Here is a 14,730-nt window from a genome sequence, read left to right as displayed (position 1 = left end):
AAATATAATCAAAATCAACCCACAATCTAACACCCGTCGCCGCCGCACCACCACAGTGTCATGCCACCATGTGTTGTTGGACTTAATTCACCACAAGCCATTCACTGCGCATTCCCACCTTTAAATTTATTTCGGAATCGAAATTGAAAAAAAAGGGGATAAACAGCTCTGAGGTGAGAAATTGTCCCATGAAAATCTCACCAACGAATAACGATGACGATTGTATAGCATATTCACCACACATGTGTATAAACGACGATATGAAAGAATTCGTAGCTGGCATTTATGGTATTGCCTTTACATATACATAGATTTATGCATACATCGTAAGCCTGCTGATGAGTTGCTCGTTGCTCCAACTCCAAAACTAACGCGCGAGTGAGAATAACTTGTGGGCGCCGTACGTTACGATTACGAGACGCGAACGTGCCACTGTCCCTCTGCACTCACTTTACGTGTCCGTATTTTCGCGAGATACTTTTATCGCAGGGCGAGTTAAATCTCAAATAGGAATACCTAGAGTGTACTGGTTCTGGTGGTGCCGATGCCGTGGTGTTGTTTGCTGGTTTGCCGCGTCATCGTCATCGTTATTTTCTTCCTCCACCACCACCACACGATCCACGTCGTTTTCATTTTGTGGTGTCAGTGGTGCTGTTGCGACGAGGACGAGTCCAGATTTTCCACTGAACTGACAGATCATTATCCACGTCGGCTCACAAACTCAGACCGAGTGAGAGTGCTGGTGCTCTAGAGTGTTGGGGATTTCATCTTTTTTTTCTTGTGTTGCTGTTTTTTTTTTTTTTTTCGTTTGTTATGTGGTTGTAGCTGTTTTGGTGTTTTGGATGTGAAGCAGCGCATCTCATCGTGTCGGTCGTCGAAGAGTCGTCGGAGTCGCCTTCATTATCAACAAACGCGCCAGTGTTTTACATAAGCGAATTTGGTTTCATGCGACAAAGTTTGTTTCCATTGACGGGTTATGTGTGTGATTTTTCTTCTTTTTTGTTTGCGTTCGCTCCTTTCTAACTGTGATGCTGATGCGTGTTTTTGGCGACGGCCTTTATTGATATCCGTTTACGTGAGATGCAATTATCTATCTATTAAGGATATGTACTAATTTATTTTAAAATAAAGATTTTTTTAATAAAATCATATTAAACGGTCGCGATTTGAGAATCGCAGAAAAATATTGAATTCGATAGTGAGTGAATTTTTGTTGTTGTTTCTCAAATGTGGATTTGTGCGAACCGAAATGTGGAATATCTTTCCGAGTGAGAACTCCAATAGGTATTATTGTCTATGTATTTGTGTATCTATTAAATAGATAGTTTCATTTATCTGCCTATAGATATCTACCTACAAAGATACAAATAAATGTATATAAAAACAAAAGTGTGAAAAAGGTAAATTCGCAGGAATTTTAAGCTTTTACCGACAAAATACTCACATCATTGGGATTTATTGGTGTTTAATTGGAGTTTCATTGGAATTAGTTGATGCCCACCCTAACCAAACTCTACCGTTTTGTTTTCGTTGTTTCTATGTGTAGTTGTGATAGACGGGTAGTCTATTACAAATTTACAATTGTCTAGTCAGTTTGTGGTGTTTTCGAAGTGGCCATTTGGTTTGTTTGCATATTTTTTTTTTTTTTTAAATTCCACTTAAAATTAGTTTTTCGGTGATAGTGACAAATAAGAACAAATGAATGTTGAGGTTTATTTATGTTTTATAAGTATAAGGGTATTAACCTTCCTACTCTGATTTACCATTTTGCTTCTTTAAACCTTTGCAGGTGCTGCTATAGCTTGTGTAAAGCTTTATAGAAGCCAAACCGGTAGTTGGACTACCTTATCATTTTGAATAGTTTTCGTAGTATGGTGTTTGGTTATAGTTTACAAATCACTTTAAAAAAATGAGCTGCCAACTGAGAGTTAAAACAGTTATAATCTTTTCGTGTCAAATGATAATCTCGAAATGAGCAATAAACGAGCAAAAGTCCCAATCTTAATCTTTTTGTTCTTATTCCTCACTGTTATACCAAACAATATAATGTGTTATACTCTAGAGATATGCCTAGGCACCTTAAAATTATTGTAAATTTATCTTAGTTTAATTTGCATGCATTTAAATCTTTAAGAAGCAAATGTTTATGTACAAATCAGTGCCGAAAGACAAAACTTTTTCTTACTTTGCTGTACTATTTCAAAGTACTCCTTTTTTTGAATTGTTTTAATCCAATAACAAGTGAAATAAAAAAAAATTGAGATTCAACTGTTATATTTTACGCAGCAAATTATTGGCATATCCATTTTTATATTGTGATGTGTCACTTATCACAGTATTACAATTTCTAAAAAGAAATCTCTTGTCAAAACTATTTATAAAATATAGATTTATGTGTATAGACATGCCAGTTTATAACAGTTTATCGTTGTGTAGAAAACCAAAAGTACTTTTCGTGCCTTGAAAACAATCTATGGGGTTCATTTTTGTAACATGCATTTATTTTTGTTGTTATCTTATTCAAGTTCTAGCCTCATAAAATTACAACTCCAACTATGCGTACCTATTCTTTAAATTAATAGCTTCAAAGGAAGAAGCTAAAGATCGACTTATTTTTCTAGATGATTGAAAGCCTTGAAGTTGATAAACTGCAACAAACATTATTATAAAAGTCATATGATTTGATAATTTTATAGTATCATATCATATTTTTATAGAGCCCAATCTTCCTTAAAGTCTATTTAATATACCTACAAAAAATCATAAAATAAGCAGTTTTTTGACGACGTGTTTCATCATTGTTAAAATTGACTTTCTTGTAAATGATGAATGCAATATCAGTTGTGAAACTTTAAATGCAAAAATAATTGTTCCAAAATAATTTTCCATCTATTATTATTATTAATTAATAAATTTCTGTATTTTATATTTTTTATATTACTTTCAATCAAAAACTCTTATGTAATGAAATATTTTCTATTAATTTTATACATATATTGGTTGTTACAATTATTGAACAAATTATTTTTTGTGATAGGATTGTCCTTCAAAATTTTAACCCATGATAACAGTGAATTCCGCCGGAATATAGAACAGAAACCCTTTAAAAAACAATAAGCGCATGCTGCTAACTATACTGTTATACAAAAAAAATAGTAAATTTGTACAATGACATCTGATTTTTTGGAAAAGAATAACAGAAATAAAACTAATTTCTCATTTTTGTTTAAAAAACAAAACATGAAATTCGCTTTATTATTACAAAAAAATAATCCGCATTAGATACTACGTAGAATGAAAGTGATTGCTTAAAATTTCCTTTCTAATCATTGTTTTTTTTTATAGCAGAAGACGGAAAGATTTTAGATTAAAAAAGAAAATCGTTTTCCCATTTTTCATGAAGAATTTGCACTAAAACATCTTATTTCTAGATTGTTCAGTTAAAAGTTCATGTCATTTAAAACGATAATAGCTGTGTTCGTATTCGTATTTATTTGTGTTACAATAACAAAGCTAAATTCTGATTTTGTTGTAAGGCTAACAGAAACAATGATCTGATCTGGATCACGATGAAAATAAAACACAGCTAATATTTCAAATAAAAATTAAAAATTTATAAAAAGTCTAAATTGGGTTGTTTTAAAAACAATAATTTACATGTTTTTTTTTTTCTCTGTGTAGAAACAAGTAGATATATCATCTTGTTTATCCTTATATTATTTATTATTTCTCCCAACTTCTATATAAATTTGAATTTATTTCATATAACAATAATGAATTAGGACTACCTGTTAATACGTCAATTTAACGTTGTGTAACATTTATAACACATTGCGAAATTTTACTTTCACACTAACGATATCAGCATAAACGTTTTTAAACCAAGTTTCATAAAAAATTTATATTTAATTTAATTGAATTTAACCATACAAACTGTTATAACAGTTTATAAATTGATATACATCTAGACCAATTTAATTGTGTACTACAATCCTTTTTTATACAATTAATGTGATTCAAAAACTGATTTTGCAATTATGTACCTTGGAGAGTTTTTGACTCAAATAGAAAAACTGTTATAATTTTTAAAACTAGGTACATATTAAGGTCTATGTCGAAATGCCACTGGCATCTTTGGCCTCTTTTTCTTTTTATATTTACCTAGAACGAAATATGGAATTGCATCGATTACCCTGTTAAATTCATCACTACTATTTTTATAAAATCTAGCCGAAATAAGCGAATTAAGATTTTCTCTAACACTACAAGCCGAAATAATAGAAAAATCCCACAAAAAGTATGACTGATAGATGCAAATGAGTGCTTTTATTGTACTCAGCTTGCTTTGCATGTACCTACTGAAGTATTGAACCTAAAAGTTCAAAAATTGCAAAACAAAAACCGTAAACTAAATTTTTTTATGCTTTTCGTTTTTTAGTACCCAGATCAATAATCGTGTTTTTTGGCATTTAGTAGTAGGATTTCCTGTAGTAGGATTTCCAAAAAATCAACACTGAACAAAAATTTATATGACGCACCAAGAGAAAGGAAAACGTAAGCTTAAACACCTCGTCAAAATTCTATCATATCGGCAGCTGCGTGTTGTTTTTTTTTAATGCATGTAAACGGCAACTGCGGATACGGATAGAAATGCCAAAAGTTATCCTACTACTTGTCGCCTTAAAGTTCTGCATTGAAACCGTAAAATTTTTTTTTTCTAAGCCAATTTTGAACCGATTTCCAAAAAAAAAAACAAATACCTCGTTTTATTTGGAAATAAATATTATTTTAGAATATATTTACAAAACAGCATGTTGTAGAATCAGAAATGACGAAAAAAATGGAATTTTTGAAAATTGTCAGCTTATAAATTCTAGGTGGTTTAACCAAACCACATGTTTAATACATTGTCTTCTATGCAAAACTGTAAAGAAATCTAAAATCGGTACAAATTTGACGAAGATAGATTTGTTTCAATGGGGAAGGTCCAAAAAACCGTTTTGTGTCCCTAACTCCAATCACCCCTAGATTTGGTCCACAGTTCAGTCTGATGCACAATAATGCATGCTAGAGTGGTTTGAAAATATCTTCAAGATTAAAATATGCCACCCTTGAATTGACCACACAGATATTCGGATTTGAATTCAATAGAACATATCTAGGAAATGTTGAAAAAAGTGCATTTGCGGCCGAAATCCACCTCCAAGCATTCTTGATCCACAGAAAATTAGAGTGAAAGAAAAGTTACAATAAAACCTTCAAATGTTAATTCGTGGAATGAATAGATGACTCCAAGTTGTCATAAGCGCTAGAGGAGACAATGCCAAGTATTGAATAAAATTATTGGAAAGAACTGTCACGTGCTTCCATTTTTAAAAAATTTTTTTCTTAAAAAACAAAAATTATTTTAATATCAGTTTTTAGACCTTAAATTGCTAAATTTGGTTCATCTTTTTTTTGGTTGATAATACTGTTGCAGTTTAACATTTTTCTGACTTGCTTAATAATAACCAAACACAAAAAAATACAACAAATAATTTAAAAGCCATTTTAAATAAGATGTAGGGGTATGACTAAAGAAGAAAAAAGTGTGCGTTAATTTTGAGCAGGAGTGTATATTCAAAACAGCATGTTGTTTTGAAAACATATACTTTAAATTGATGTAGAATTTGGGTAAATGACGAAAAAAATAGAATTTTTGAAAATTGTCAGCTTATAAATTCTAGGTGGTTTAACCAAACCACATGTTTAATACATTGTTAAAAACTGTCTTCTATCCAAAACTGTAAAGAAAATCAGTACAAATTTGAAGAAGATAGATTTTTTTTAAATGGGGAAGTTCCAAAAAACCGTTTTGTGCCCCTAACTCCAGATTTTGGGGGTGTTACGGAGTTTTTAAATAACGTTTCATAATCAGTGCAACAAGCTCTACAAAACGTGGTAGGTCTCCGCCCGCGTAATTTTTAAAACAAAACACTCAAAATAAAGATTAAAAACCGTGAACAAATGTGTGAAATCTCTCCAAATATTTTAGTACAGGTAAGAGTTTCATTTGTCAATCTGCGTACGGTAAAATGTGCTGTTTATGTATGGAATGTTGCCTTTTTTTTAGCAGTATATCAGTGAAAAACAAGAAAAAAACATTTTTTTTCTGTAATTTCTCATGATTGCCGTGAATAATTTTATTGGACAATTGTAGATTCGTGTTCAACACTAAAAAAAAACATTAAATTAGTCGCAAACATCAATTTCACCAGAACTTTCTACTTTAAATATAATTTCACAGGACTATTACTATTATAATAAATACATTCAAAAGCTATAGAGATTTGGTGAAAGATTTGCCCCATCCATCAACGTTTTCTAAAGTTTCAATACGATTAAGTTCGTCGAAATTGACAGAAAGTCTTGCACCACGAAGATAACATTCATTCTCACCCAATGCTTTCGTTGTGGACTACCGTTTTCTCCTAAAAAGAGTACAGCTGACTTTTTTCTCTTTCTTAATTTGAAATAACAATTCGATGGACGTGTTTTCAACCTATGTTCTCAGTAGAATTGCTTAATATTTTGAATACCTACCACATTGAAAACGGTTTCGCAAAAACTATGTTTACTGTACCAAATTCAAATCCGCTATCAATTACAAATCTCATCGACTTCCATTGCCATTATAATCAGTCTCCTGCTGTTGAAGTCTTTTTTTTGTATGACAGTGACGTGACAAACAAATAAAAACAATACAAAAAACAAACAAAACAAAAAAATCATTATCAAATCTACACTTTTATACACATGACAAAAAGATCCCTTATCGCCAATTAAATCCAACAATCCACCACTTTTATACAATCAGCAGATATATATCCTGCATGCTTATTCGTACGAGTACGAGTATCGGCGTGTCGTTTGGCTTCTCAATGAGGTGGCAACCATCCATATAAAAAGCATTCCTCAAACCGTTAAATACAGTGCAACTGATTTATTAATTCTTCTTTGCTGAAGTCACATGTCGCGTTGCACTTAAGCGTGAAATTTATTTTATTTCATGAAATAAAAAAAAAAAAAAACATTACATATTCTATATAATATGTACAATCCACTATATCCTTATCATACTCGCGCCGTATATACCCTTATTGATAAATTTCAATTTAAATCGAAAATTCCTTCATTGCACCCACTCCCCTCTCTCCCTCCCAAAAAAAATGCTGTGTGTGCGTGGTAGATGTAGATAGATGGTGGCAGTGGGTGATGTGTGAGCGGGCATTTAGTAAGGACGAACACCCACTCACAGGGATGGATTAATCAAATATGAGGAACGTTATATTCGATAAGCTTTTAACTTTTCTCATTTTCGAAACTTAACGAAAAATGTGTCTTCTGATACATTTTCTTTCGTAGCTCTTACTTCGACTTTAAAAAATAAGAAATTTATTAAAATATACTTATTTACTTACTTAGGTTGACTAGAGCCTTAAGGCAGCTCTACAATCCATTGCTGGTTTGCCTCCATCAAACAAGCTTTTCCAGCGAGCTGCTTTCAGTTTCGCAAGCCATGTTGATTGAGGTCACCTTACACTATTAAAATATAAATGAATCTCATTTCTCTTCTAGCTTATTTCATGAGATGTATCTATTTCAGTTCAATCTTAAGAATATTAAAAGCCAGTAAAAAAATTTAATCTGATATCCAGAGTGAATAGAAAAGGATGCTGTTCGTCCCAAATTGAGTAAACTGTATTGGAATGAACGAAAGTTATTTCTTGTTCCACAAATCCTTTATAATTTTCTTCTTCACTTTTGCTTCCCTAAAAAAGTGCTTTCATCAACAGGGTCGCCACTTTTAGTTGAAGATGATATAGATCTACCGCGCACAGTGCTATTTCCCTCTTTTTATAAAGAAAAAGGAGAAATACATTCAATGAATAATGATATTGTTATACTGTTATACAAAATATTGTACCTCGCTCCGATTGCGTAATTGTAAAATGAAGAAGATTAGTTTGACACCTCTTCAATTAGACATAATTTTTTTGTATAGAAATCAAAAAATTCAGTGTTATAATAGAGAAAAGTAAAAGAACTGAACGAAAGTTAGGCCAGCTCTTTAGTTCATATTTGCTTCCATAATTAAAAATCCTTTAAATCTCAGCGCACTAACAAACAGAAGAACAACTGAACGAAAAATAGAAATCTTTGTATCCAGAAAACTTAACGAAGAAATAATATACCTATTTGCTTTCATCTTAAGTATTGTTCGTTCTTAAAAATAAGAAACTTATCAAATACATATAAGTGAAAAGAATATTAAAAAGCACAATTACAATAAACCGGTGAACTTCTAATCCATAAAACTGAACGAAACATTTTATTTCTTCTAACAAAATATTCAGTCAGCTTTCAAGTTTGCTTTTGCCTTCCCAATTTAAGAGCCTCCTCAACATCAGACGACAACCGAAGTAAAATTTACGAAAACAGAAGTACAGATATAACTGGTATTGCGATTTACAACTATCAATCGACAGTTGGTAAATACTGAAATTTGGTATTTTTAAACCTAATTTATGGGAAAACTGGTCCAATTTTTGATGGAACTTTTCAATTAGATTTAAATAAATAAAGGTTGGTACCATTTTCTGTTTTTGAAACCCTTTTTAATAAAGTAATAAAATTATCAAAATTGAATTTTTATCAATTGATAGTTGCAATAAGGGTAAATAATTGTTTGAAATTAAGGAACATTTTATCAAAATTTTGTCGTGCACAACAATAACTGCTACTTGCCGTTGAATTCAGTCAAATTCACTTCATTTCTATTTTTGATCGAGGTGAGCAGAGAGCGTCCTTTCATTATCAAAAGTAAACTGGACGAAAAATTGTCCTAAAGTGAGAAATCCATAGAATTATCATATGATTTCCTTGTATTAGCTAGTTTTACACTCCGCTTAGTCTACTTAAGTGCATTTACGGCTATAATAATCTTACCTAGTTGTGTAAATAAAAACAAGATGACAGTTTATGCCGTAATTTAACGAAACGAAAAATCAAATATATGTGTCTCCAAAAATGCATTTAAATGGATTGCAAAAACAATTGAAATCTTCTAAAAAGTTCTTAAGAGCCCTGTTGCTTTCGAAAAAGAAAGTGCACGAAAACTTAACGAAAAGAATCAACCCTCTTTTATGAGAGGAAAATTTGTATCTTTAAATGAATTTTGTTTGATTTGCTTCTCTTTTGGATTTTGCTTATATGAAAACAAAGTCTGTGGTACAAGAAAACTGAACGAAAGTTTGAACTTGCTGTTTTCTGCTGATTGTTTGCTATATTTTTGTGAAATTTTGTTAAAAATTCACTTCTTTCTATTATACATGAAAAAAAAAAAAACTGTTATACACCATATTTTTTTCAAGAAAACTCCTGCGCCTTTATATATAAATATAATCCGCTCCTGATTGATTTAAAAATTTACTTCCAACCAATATCGCTTTCAATGTAAGTAAAAGTTGACTTTTTTTTAAATTGATACGCAAGCGATATTGTTCGAAGCGAACGAAGTCTTGAATTTAGGGCGTTATAAGGAGGAAGGAAGCACTAGTCGTTTCTCGACGCTGAACGCATTCGATTTTGCGTGTCTCTTCTGTATGTACGTTAATGCTTTGTGGCTCAGTGCTATTTCATTTTATAGCCGGCAATTGTATAGTCAGTCGCCCCCCGTTATATTTGACTCTCGCGTGCGATGTGTTACGCAATCTGTGTCTGAGGCTGAGGCTGTGGGTGGATTGGGTTGGGTATCAAAACTCAGACCCATCAGGATAAAAAGGACTTTACTCCAAATCTCATTTCATTTATATTCTCTTCCCAGAGGGTAGTTTTTTTTTTTCGTTTTTATTTTTCTTCAATCGAGGATTTTTCTTCGCCACTTTTGCTGTTGTTGCTTTGTGGCCTTGTGGGTGGATTTTTTTCGTTGGTGTTGTTGTTGTTGGTAGCTCCTTCTTCTTCATTTCTCATTCAAAGCAATTACCAAGAGAGGACTCCTTCAGCTCCTTTATACGGCATAGATACATATATAAATTTTTTTTTTCCGATTTTCTGTTTTTTTTTTCTTTGGTGTACGGTTATGGAGCCAAAAGTCACCCCAAAAGTGTCCAAACAGAGAGTATAGGACAGCACACAAATCCGCCTAACGTGACTCTTTGAATTTGCACAAAAAAAAAAAAACAAGGATTCGGGTGAGTTTGGGCTTTGGGGATGGTTGAGCGGGACAATGTCTTGATGTGGGTGTTCTGGACAATTTCTTTTTCTTTTCTTTTGTAAATTTTTTTTGCCAAATCGATTTATCTTTCCTGCTGCTGCCTTTTTTTTTCTATGTCACACTGCTGCCCAAGATGAGATGGTTCACTATCTTTGTCGACCTTTTGTGCCTCTCTTGTCTGTTTTTCATCCCCCCTTCTTCCGACACGGTGTCTTTTTGACGGCATGGGGATGGAGGAAAATAAGAAATTCTTTCTTTTATATACAAACTTATATTTTTTTGTCTTTTTATTGGAATTGGGCTACCAGGAGAGTATTATAGTTTTGCGTACTATTTTTTTTTTTTTTTGCTTTGTCATTTTCTTATATTTGATAGTGTTCGCCATCTTTTTTTGCCCCGCATCGTCCGTTCGTCGTCATCTCAGGAAAAGAAGAAAATCGATTTTATTACTTTTTCTTTGCTTGCTGCTGTGAAAAACGGTTCGACGGTGGCGGGCGTAGGAAACAGAATCCAGGATGAAGAAAAGAAAAAAATTGGCAACTGTAAAAGAGTTCTTTTATTTACATATACATTCCAACACATACAAACACACACCTATACAACCCACATATAACTAGAAGACGGGTTTAGTTTTTATTTAGAGTCGTCAGTCTTAGGAATAGTTAGGTACTATAGATATATTCATCTCTACCTCTTTGATGGGTAGAAAAAGAGTGCAGGAAAAATTTATTTGTTCATTACTCTTATTTGTCAAGCCTTTTTTTGTCGTTTCTATCGTTAAGAATACAGACACTGAGATGCAAAGATAAGAAAAATCTCAAATGTCCACTCTGATGGGTCGTTGATCAAACAAATTTTTGTGATTGGACTTCTGGGATTCGCATCTATAAAATGTAGAAAACTCACGAAAAGGGATAATTTGAATGTTAAGTCACGTAATATTTTTATGTTTTGTAGAAAGCTTTAAGCTTTAAATGTTTTATCGTAAATTAGCTAGCTAGGTACCTACATACATCATGAACCTATATCAGAACCTTATCTTCTTTACTTATGTCAATTTTTGTATTTTGATGAAAATCTTGGAGGAAAATTCAAGTCATTGATCTCTTTAATACACTGGATACTGAATTCCGTTACAAATTATATGTACGTTTTTTTTACTCCACTTGAGTATGACAATAGGTGTACTGCCCCATCTCAATCTGTTTATTAAAATAAAGAGATAAGTTTTATATTGTTATACTGTTATAAAAAAAACTGTACCACTGCAAAAAAGAGATAAAACCAATCTAAACCTTCTTAAAATGCAGTCAATGTTTGTATTAAAAACAAAAAAAAAACTGTTATAGAAGAAACTGTGCCACTGGCAAAAAGAGATAAAACTTATTTTAATATCCTTAGAATGGAGTAAATTTTTTTATATAAATCCACTATCCAATTTAATATAAAGATCAGTGGGATACAAGGACATGGGCGTTGACTTCATAGGCATTATGAAATTTTGATCTATCCAATATCCAATGACTTATAACAAGTACTGAAGCCTGTGATAAAACCCGAAAAATACTGAATAGTTATTTTCAATTGCAATTTGTAATAACGGCACAATTTTTTATTACATGGGTTATGGAAAAATTTCAGTACCGTGCCATATCCGATCCTTTAAGGACATTTTAAGGTTATCTATGGAATATGCAAACCAAAATTCAAAATATTATTATTATTTAGCAGAGAGCTCTTTCCAAGAAAACTACCTATATACTTTTCCGAAACAACAATTTCGAAACACCCTGTAAAACTACTAAATACTGACTATCATAAACATGAAAATCTCTCGGAACTGTTTCGAAATGTTTTTTTTCTTTTAAAATGTATGCTGCTCAGAAAATCGGACTTAGCCCACTAAATCATAAACTATAAAAGCACTTTGATTTGGAGAGTGTACTGGATTTTTAAGAGAGTTCTCTATTACTGCTGAAGAAATCTATACCTAGTACAAAAAGAAATAACATTTTTTCTTGTTTCGTTTTGATTAGTGAGTTTTAGCGTTTGCTTAAATCTTTGCTCACAAATTTTGAACATCTCAACAGTTTTTTTTTCGCTGAGTTTTCATATGTGCCCTTAATTATGTAAGTGGACTAAGGCCGTGTGTGAATTGCGTTAAATAGTTAAATCCGTGTTAAATTTTTGACACTATTAAGGTGAACAAAATAATTTCAAAAAAAGAATTTATTGTTTAAAATTTTGTCTGCCTTTTTTCTGCCATGATACTCCTTTTTAATAAAAAAAAAACAAAACCATCTGCAAAAAAAAATTAACTCAAATTTAACCAGGTCCCGGAGCCCAATAAATTTTTAACAGCTGAAAATTTTTTATTCACCTCAATAGTGTCAAAAATTTTACACGAATTTAACTATTTAACGCAATTCACACACGGCCTAAGTCTAAGCTAAAAAAAAAACGATTAAATCTATCATAAAACTTAATACATATAATTTTAGATTAGAACTCAATTTAAAAGTGCAGTAAATAGAAGTATTTATTATTCCTTTAATTGTTTAAAAAAGAAATACCATTAAATTGCCTGAATAAAATTAGTTTTTTCTTGAGACCATGCAAAAAGTGAAGTAGTCCACTTTCATAATTATGGTCACATATGTGAAAGCGTTTTTTTTTAAGCTTGGAGAGCCACGAAAAATTTGTTTCGGAACAACAAGGCTTTGTAGGTGGTACACAGTTTAAAGAGTGAAACTGACATCTGTACAAAATTAATCGGAGAAGTCTCCACACATTTTTCACATACAATTTATTTTATCGAACATTATTTTACTAGATCAAAGGAGTTATTTTGATGTTATTTTTTTTCTTTGGTGGAAAACTGATCTTGTGCAGCTGTGATATTTTTCTTTCCGAAGCCCTGTGTGCTAGGTAGTAAAGCCTAGCACACTGCTGAAGCGAAGCGAAAATGTTTCTAAGTCTCCAAAGTCAATAGCGAAAATGCATGCTACCGAAAAAATATTATCGACTGTACTGTCAAAATAAAAAAAAATAAATAAACCTTAAACCAAACGAAATTTTATAAATTCTGCGCCTGACTTCTTAAGTCGGCTAGAGCTTTAAGATTTGGATTTCGACTTAAGTTTATATTCACATCAATACAGTTGATTTATGCCGCAAAGCTTCATTGCGCAGCAAAAATCGACTTGTTAGAAGCCGCTATCAGGTACGTAAGTCTCCATATCGTCAATAAAACTCTCCCGAAAACAAAAAAAGGGAAAAAAACGTCGAAAGTTTATTAAAAGTCTAAAGCCTAGTACGCTGGTGAAGCCAAACGAAAATGCGAACGAAAAAATATCATCGAGCATTCTGTCAAAGCCAAAATAAAACTAAAACAAAAAAAAAACACATCGGAAAACAATTTTTCAAATTAATTACAAAAATAAATAAAAAAATACATATATAAAAACTAAATAAGTTGTAATAAATACTCTTTCGGTTGCAAAAAATGTGCGGGAAATTGAAGAGTGTATATGAAGAATGTCACAAAACTCTCCAAATCTAGGCTGCATACTGTTAAGCCTAGTTTGCAGCTGAAGCGAAACGACAAATTTTGAAGTCTCCAAAGCGAACATGCTAACGAAAAAATACCATCGGGTATTATAGCAAAGTTAAAATAATAAAAATACAAATAAAAAAATTCAAGAAAAAACATCAGAAAATAAGTTTTAAAGCAAAAACAAAACAAATCAAATTAAATTTCGTTCAAGATTTCGCTATCGAATTTTTGTATCGAAAATTTCGTTTCGTTTCAAATGCCTAGTACGTTGCTAATGCGAAACGAAAAATCCCATTCAAAAATGACACAACGAGATCGTAAACGAAAAATTTCGTTCAGCTTTTCGTTCTGCGGTAAGCTGTTCGACACAGCGAAATTGAAAAGTCTCCACTTCTTTTTTGCAAACAAAAAAATTTCCGAGGACATTAATTGTGTGCGGAAAAATTACATTTTAGTGTTTTTATTTGTTTTGTTTTAATTTTGTCATTTTTGAAATGTGTGTTTACTTTTGTTTTGAAATTTGTAAATATTTTTCCGCTGAGATTTCGCAAGAGTTTCGTTGTCTTCGTATAGAAATTTTGGTTTGCATCAGCAGCGTACTAGGCTTTACGTTGTTCCACCAGCAAAATTATACCAGTTTATTTGGAGGAGTCTCCACCTGTTTTCGAACTCAAAATTGTCATTGTATGCCTTGTGGGATACTTGTTTTCATTTAATTGTTTCTGTTTTTCAATTTTTGATACTCTACCTAAGAATAACGCTTAAAGAAATGTTTCGTCTACATTACCGCATGTTTTGTGCATGTTGGACTGGACGCTCAAAATATCTATCATCATACCAAATAAGTTCCAAAGTCACATGTTCGATTCCGGAAAGTATGATATAAAATTTAGCGTTCTGGTGATAAGTTTAAGTCTTG

At 31.9% G+C, this 14,730-nt stretch overlaps 1 protein-coding gene across 1 annotated transcript in view; it reads left to right on the top strand.

Moving 5' to 3' along the window:
* The first annotated feature begins 287 nt into the window (after window positions 1-287).
* The window catches only part of LOC129919529 (optomotor-blind protein), a 149,508-nt gene continuing 135,065 nt past the window's right edge, over window positions 288-14,730 (top strand). Inside the window, exons 1-2 of the mRNA XM_056000435.1 lie at window positions 288-1,284; window positions 1,346-1,400. The gene's annotated coding sequence lies outside the window, so the exon portion shown is untranslated. The remainder of the gene's footprint in view (window positions 1,285-1,345; window positions 1,401-14,730) is intronic.

The sequence above is a fragment of the Episyrphus balteatus genome, chromosome 4, assembly GCF_945859705.1.
Source record: "Episyrphus balteatus chromosome 4, idEpiBalt1.1, whole genome shotgun sequence".
NCBI lineage: Eukaryota > Metazoa > Arthropoda > Insecta > Diptera > Syrphidae > Episyrphus > Episyrphus balteatus.
Note: the sequence above shows the minus strand (reverse complement) of the source record. Positions and strands in the feature narration are given on the sequence as shown.